This window comes from Carcharodon carcharias, chromosome 4, assembly GCF_017639515.1.
Source record: "Carcharodon carcharias isolate sCarCar2 chromosome 4, sCarCar2.pri, whole genome shotgun sequence".
NCBI classification, from domain to species: Eukaryota; Metazoa; Chordata; class Chondrichthyes; order Lamniformes; family Lamnidae; genus Carcharodon; species Carcharodon carcharias.
The window spans coordinates 81447911-81455841 of NC_054470.1; the positions used below are offsets into that span (position 1 = coordinate 81447911).

The 7931-nt window shown below is 41.1% G+C and overlaps 1 protein-coding gene across 2 annotated transcripts in view; it reads right to left on the reverse strand.

Annotated features, from left to right (window-relative positions):
- Nucleotides 1-7139, reverse strand: part of adgrl3.1 (adhesion G protein-coupled receptor L3.1) — a 928790-nt gene extending 921651 nt beyond the window's left edge. For both annotated transcript variants that reach the window (XM_041185670.1, XM_041185669.1), the window contains exon 1: nt 6660-7139. The gene's annotated coding sequence lies outside the window, so the exon portion shown is untranslated. The remainder of the gene's footprint in view (nt 1-6659) is intronic.
- Between the last annotated feature and the right edge of the window lie 792 nt (nt 7140-7931).

Here is a 7931-nt window from a genome sequence, read left to right on the forward strand (position 1 = left end):
CAAACCCAGAATGTTCAAAAGTGCCTTAAGCCAAATAAGTACTTTTGAAGTGTAGTAACTGTATGAACATAGGAAACATGGCAGCCAATTTGCACACAGCAAGGTCCGACGAACAGCAATTGAAAATGAGCAAATAAATCCGTTTTTTCTTTAAAAAGTGACTTTGTTGAGAGTAACATTGATCAGGCCAAAGAGAAAATTCCACCACTCTTCTTTTAGATCTAGCTTTGAGGGCAGAGGGGGCCTCAATTTCATATCTCATCCAAAAAACAGCTCCTCTGACAGCATAGAACTTCCTCGGTATTGCACTGGAGTGTCAACTTAGATTTTGTGAAGTGGTGCTTGAACCCATAAAATTTTCACTCAGGCAGGAGTACTACCAACTGAGCCAAGGCTCACACATAGGTGGATTAAAGAAAAAAGAATGAAGGGATATGGAAGGTGGTTGGTAAAGACAATTAGAAGCTGACTATTGCCCAAAAGAGAGATATGTTCCTGAAGCTTTTCATCTTGCACTCATAGGACAAATTTCAAAAGATCACAACAATTTACACTATAGGAGAAAAGGGATGCTGCTTAGCTGGCAAGTCGACTGATTGGCTGAGGCATTGCCGTGGAGAAAACAGGGAATTATAGGCTTCACAGGCTTCCAGGTAATTCAAAAAAGACATAAGGCTTGAACATATTTGTTTTGTTTGCAGAGATCAGTTCCCTGCAAATGAATGCATGTCACTTCTAGCAAGCGTAAATGAGTGACGTTGTGAGCTCAAATGATTATCTTAAATTGGTTGTTAGTATAGCTATTAGCACACTCAGGATTGTTCAGCAAGTGCTGCCCAATCGCGGAATCACATCTAATGGTGGAAGTTTTGTTTTGGGTTTTGCAAGCATTGGCTGGTTTCTTTTTCCATGGCAGAAGGTGTAGGGGGGTCATGAGGAAGAACTTTTTACGCTGAGGGTAATGGGTGTCTGGAATTCGCTGTCCAAGTTGGTGGTAGAGGCAGAAACTTTAAACTCCTTTAAAAAGTATCTGGATCTGCACCTAAAGTGCTGTAAGCTGCAGGGCTATGGACTGGGTGCAGGAAGGTGGGATTAGAAAGGGCACCTGGGTGTCCTCAGGCTGGCATGGACAAGATGGGCCGAATGGCTTCCTTCTGTGCTGTAACTTTTCTATGGTTCTGTGTCTCAGCCAGAGTCAATTTGTCAACCAATCAGCGCTAAACTTTATTCATTCATGAAATGTGGGTGCTGCTGGCTAGGCCAACACTTATCGCCCATTCCTAATTGCCCTTGAGAAAGTGATAGTGAGCTGCCTTATTGAACCGTTGCAGTGCTTGTGCTGCAGGTACACCCACAGTGCTGATAGGGAGGTAGTTTCAAGACTTTGATTATGATTATGTCCACTTCGGTTTCCTCAATTGCTTCTATGCGAACAACAAACAACTTCAGCACTACGATATCTGAAGTTTATTCCTTAGAAAAAGACCTTGGGCAGGATTTTTAGGTTGGCGTGTAGGCCCGGGAGTGGCCGGGGAATGGACTGCCATCCACGGTTGGCCCCCAACCGCGATTTCACGCCCGCTGGCCAATTAACGGCTAGCCAGCGTGAAGCATGCATGCTGAAATGCTCAGCGCTGCCAGGGTAGGGGTGGGAAGAGGGCTGGCGCTGACTAAGTGTGGGCGAGTGCTGAATGAAAGCACCCTGAAGGCAGAAAGCTACCTCAGGGAGCTGAAGGCTCTAAAAGCAATAAATAAAGTTTACAAAGTCAGGAAAAAATGTTCACACATCACAATCAGTCACCTGATCATAAACATGATAAAAGTTCTGTCCAGGCATTTTTATTTTTTCAATTTAATTATGGAAACCTCCTCCCACCTTGGATGAGGTTTCATGAAAAATGCAAAGTCTGCCTGGCCGATTCGCCCATCCACCAACAAGCAGGTTAGACGGACCACAAAAAATCGGAGACAATTACAACTTTAATTGCACTAATTTGCTTCTTAATTGTTGGCAGGCGCGCTTCTGACTTTTGCACGTGCCTGCCGACTGAATTATCGCGCGAGATGACATCGGGGCACTCACCCGACGCCACCTCGCGTGATTTTGCGTCTGATCGGGTCCAATGTGTGTCCACATGTCAACCTAAAAGTTCTACCCCTTGAATTGTAGATTTGTCTAAACACATTCCTCAAATGTTGTTTTCCCTTGGGCTGTTACTAGGGAGCCGCAATGAAAAGACAGCTGGCCAAACTAATAGTGGGATACAAACTAATAGTGGGATACAATATTCCACCCTGACTCTCAAGATCCAGGGTGGCATGACAAAGAAGCAGAGGGAATTACAACATAGCAGCACTTCAAACATTCCCACATATAAGTGGGCAGAGAAACAAAATTCAGTAATCTCCTCCCCCTTTCAACCCCATCCACTATCATAAAGATTGCCAATATTGACTGAATCATTATCAAATATTAGCAATAAGCATTGTTCTTTCCATCGAAACTGCACAAAGGATGATTTAATGTTCTTATGCAAAATATCACAGCAGACATACTGTACAAAAACACAAGAAATCCATAAATCACAAGTACTACTAGTACAGATAAGTTATTAGGTCATTTGGGAATGATCTCAACTGAATTTTATTGAACTCATCTTGCAAAAACCTAATAATTAATGCCTTCTTCTGTGACAGAATAGGGTTTTGGGATTTTACTGATTTTTGTGGCCCCTTTGGTTTAGAATAGACAGCTACTTGGAATGTCTAGTCAAAAGAATCTGCACAGTCTATAGCTGTACCTGATTGCAATGCAGCAACTGGTTCTTATTTTATGAAATAGGAACACAGTGAACTTAAAAGGTTAATTTCTGCAACCATTGTCCAATGCTGAAGCATCATAATTAAAGACTTGCATTAATTGTTCTATCAGATACAAAACATCAAAGTCCTGCTCAGTGACTGCTGGAAGGTATTTTGAGTGGGAACAAGCTAGGTTTAGAACCTTTCAAAAGAAGATTATTAGTGGCGGGGGTTGGGGGGACAGGTGTCGTTGGTGGGAGTGGTGCATGGCAAAAATCAACCCTGCTCACCATATGCAAAACAAAAGTATCACCATTTAGAATTCACTTATTAGCTTTTCACTCACCCACAACTTGAAATCAATTAAATTAATTCTAAGTGAAAGATAAAAGACACTCTGATTCAGATTAGAGATGAAGCAACACTACAATAGAAATTCAGAAAGCTAACAAAAAAGGAAGGATTGAAGCTAGAGGGACAAAAACATTGATAATAAAAACAAGCTGATGATTGGTTTCTTTCAGCTCCGTAGAGTTGAAAAGTATCTCAACCCCTGGGCGACTGGAAAGTGAAGTTTTCTATTCATCACTTACATCTTCTCCCAAAAATCCGAAAATGTAGAAACAACCATCTCTGCCTCCCAACAGCCACATACCTAAAATGAACAGGCTCAAGCTGTGAAGAAAATGAAAGCTCCATAGAGACACAGTCCAGTTTTAAATGATGTACTGCAGTTCGATTCTAGTCCAGTTGCCTCGGTTTTACGATATTCTTACCCAATAACTATAACTAATTGATAAATTGCTCTTCTGAAAACATGTTGCTGGATCATAGTAAGAATCAATGTATTAGGATGAAAAAAAAAGTCAAACGTCAAACTCACCACTGCATCAAATGGGCTCATAAACTGAGGGGGGAGCCGGGGGGATTAAACCAGCATTACAGGTTACTGGCATCTCACACATGCAGCTAAATACAAATATGCCACCACTGTTTTGAGCTAGACTTTGAAAAGTGGTTGGCAATGGTTCAATCAAATTTTAGGCCCGTATCTAAACTGGATTCTTAGTACTTACTACAAGAATAATACCACAAAAAAAAACACCAAAATGGCTGCACTATTAACGTTACACAGCTACTATGACAACAGCAAGTGTGATGTAAAAACAGATTGCTACAATCACGTACAGATTTCAGCTTCTATTTTCATGCAGTTTAGTTATCAGTTCATGTCAATTTTAGTGCAATGCTGAAAAGATTCCCAAACCGAAGTCAGGAAGAACTCTCCGCAGAACAACAGAACAAGGCCCTAAACTTAAACATAGTTTCAATTTTTTTTAAACCCCTAGTTTAAAAAAAAGACACAATTCTCTGTCCTAACCCCTTTGAATAAATATGCCTATTCATGTTCTGAAAAAAAAAGATCTCCAACCATGTTCAAAAATGTGCTTTTAACAATCATGTTGGTGTTTTTAGAAGCCCATTAGAAGCCTTCTTAGAATCATAGAAAGGCTGAATGGCCTCCTCTGCAGTAACCAATCAAGTCCATGCTGGCTCTCTGTAAGAGCAACTCAGCTAGTCCCACTCTTCTGCCCTTTCCCTGTAACTACATTCTTTTTATCTTCAGTAATTGTTTTTTCCTATGTGGGTCCAGTATAACCGTGTTTAGCTTAAGCATCTTAATGACAGCTTTGTTGTATATTATTTCTAAACAAAATCTCAAATTTGTGCAGGTGCATATCAAAGTTTAGAATTGCAACTGTAATCGCACTAGCTGCATGGACTATTCCTCAAATGCAGGACAGTCTCAAGGGGGCTAAATGGTCCACTCCTGTTCCTAGGAGGGTAAAAAGGAAAGGCAAAAATTAGGTTTCTAATACAAGAATCTTCTGGACAGAAGAAGTATTTGCCAATACTACTACTGCACATTTCTGCCACCTGATTGAGCAGACCTCTAAGCAGCACAAGTTGACAAACTCTATCAATTATAATGGTAGTACATTTTTAAAAATGTTTATTTTTGTGCAATAAGAGTTCCCCAGTACTTAGCCATTGATTTTCAATCGCAATTTGTCAGGCCCACCACACAACTGCAGGCTAATTTTCTAAATTGTACGCCAGGTCTCGTTTAAGTTATGTTTGTCCCGAACAGATTTTAAAAACCTCAATGCAGACATTCCACCTTCTCCAAATCAGTACTTCGCCTGAGGGATAAATGGAATTACAGTGCTGTCGTGACCAAATGGATGCAGTTCAGTCCATAAAGGAGAAATTCATTTTCATGCAAATGCATGATTTGTCAGAAATAGCACAACACAATGAACCTGATTCCTCACACCCAGTTGATCACCCTAGAGAACAAAATAAGCTATCTCTTTACACAGCTCAAGTTAAATGAATGGAATTTGCCCCTGGTTACAATCGATAGAATGACAGCTACTGCTGCAGTAATGGTGGATAGTTTCCTTTACAAAGGGGGAACACCTTCTAGCCCCCACTCAAAACATGCTGGCAGTGAGCGCTATTCAGATCGAGTCATCAGGATCCTTTTTTTTCTTCCTTAAGACCCTTGCAATAGCTTTAGAAAATAGGGTGCTATTGAAAAACTGCTAACAGGGTCAGCTGCTGATGGAATGCTTTTTAGTATTCAGGTTACCCAGCCAAGCAGAACATCAAAAAAAACTCTAGTTCTTCGCTATTCTCACAGGCTTAAGTTAATGCAGAGTTACCAAGACAATACTGTTCCCTCGACTGAATAACACATACACTAAAACTGCTGAGCAAGTAAACACCTTACCCAAACCGCCCCCACTATCTTTACTTATTAAAAGAAAAACACATTACACAGTCATGGGCTAACAATGTTGTCAAAGAAGGTAGTAAATACAAGTGCCTCAATTTGACTATACAAATCTCCCACACATTTTAACAGACATACACGTTTCATGCTTCATTCATGACGAAAAGGCCATATATTTAAGTGGCCATATATTTCATTTGATTAATTCGTGTTATGTGCAGCTGATTCAACAGCTGGGAAATCTAGAATGTACACATACTGTACTGGAGTTTAATCCAGTCTCAATCCGAAAGAAAAACATCAATTGAGATTTTTACCAACATGGGTAAATGGTGATCTGGACCACAGTACTGGGGACAGTCCGATGTGGCATTCTTCCACAAGAATCAACTAACACAATCAAGAAAATAAACGTTTACGTGAATAAAATGAAACTCAGATAAACGCACAGGCTTACACGTACTGTGTGGTCGAGTCCAGCAGAAACCATCCCTTTCCCGAGAGTGCCACAATCCAACTGAATAAATTTCCACTATCCCAGGGCTGTGAACTAAACCCTTTATCATTATTAGTGAGCGTCACTCCTTTAATACAAACAACATTCCGAGACTGGGTATTTCTGCAGGGGATCGCTCATCCAAAAATATTTAAAATAAAATATACTGTAAATAAGGATAACTACTTTCGCAACCGAACATATGCTTTTGCATTAGTATTCCGAACATCGTGAAAGGACGTGATTTCTGCAGCTTATACATGAAGATCGCACGTACACCATCCAGAGCAGAAATCAATCGGAAAAGAAATACGGTCGATTTCTATTGGAATCGTGTAAATTAGGAAAACAATTTCAACATTCATTTCTCAAAGAATGCACAAAAGCAAAAAGAAGCAACCGACGTTATAAGAAAACGGTTATCGCGACATAAAAATCTCAAACGAGCCTTTGCGAAAGGAAACGAATAAGTGAATGTAGGAACCGTATGCGTATAGGAAGCATGGCGATGCTTCGTAATATATAGTGAGTGTGCAAAAATCCTAATTTCTTTCTCCTTACCACACAGCCAGACTGAGTTCTCCTTGTAGAAAGTGAGTCCAGCTGGGTAAGGGATCCTGATTCAGAAGCAGTCAAAAGGCGGCAGCAGCGTAGAGACTCCCATCCATTCGCCGAACAGGCAATCTCAAATCCACCCCAAATAACAGCTCGGCTTCATTTCTCTCTCGATTTCTCTTTCCCCGGTAAGAAGAATTGTATAAGTTGAGAAAAGGCGGTGGCTTATTGTCTGCAGCAAGTCTCCTTCAGTAATGGAAGGTGCAGCAGGATGTCCTTAGGAGCTGCCATCAGGATGGATGGAGGCACTGACGGCACACTGCTTTACTTCAGTCCTTTCATGTCCTCATTCCCTCACTCCATTACTGGGGTGGGAGGGTGCAGCTCCACCTAGTTTTCCCTCAGTCCCGGGCACTTTTCATTCGGAAGGTTAGACGGATAGAGAAGACTTTGCAGCTGGCAGCACTCTCATTCACTCTCTCACTGTCTGTCTCACACACATTTCACTGAGCAATCCGCGCCGCAGTTCAGTCTCAGCCTCTTTTTCTTTTGTATCCAGTTATTTTCTCCTCGTTTTTTTTTTTGTGCCTACCCTTATTTATCTTCCTGTCCAGAAACTCGGGGAGCCCCTCAGCACAATTCGACAGTCTCCTCTCTATACAGCTACACAAAAATGAGAGAAAATGTCCTTGTTACACAAAGCTCTCCTAGTTTTTTTCCTCTCCCTATTATCCTCTCACAAATGCTCTATCCCGCTTTTTTCCCTCTTCCCCGCCCCACCCCCCCATATATATTTACAAGCACGCGAAGAACAAGCAAAATGTTTCCTTATAAACAGAGCTCCGCCAAATGACAAACCAATTTAAACCTTGCTCTGGTGCTGCTTTCAAAAAATGAGGGAGAGAGTACAAATCCTGGCAGTGGATCAGGCGAGCAGGTTGCATTTCGGAACGAATACTGACAATTCAGCATTGTCTATCATTCTGCTAATCTTTCCAGGTAGCCCTAATGACACAATGCATCCCTACCCCCTTTGCTCTTCCCTTCAAAAACACGCAAATGCTAAATACATTTTAAGAAACAATATTTTAAACCAAAACAGACAACTCCATTTTAGTTGCCATGGAGATCATGTTACTTGGGCTAAATATGAACACATTGTTACCCTTGCATTTGTGTACATATGAATCTATAGTGGCGACTGACTTAGCAATTTTTGTATTAATCACGAAAAGGTTGCAAACAGCCATTACAGGTCGACAGTTCAGTCCCTGTTCA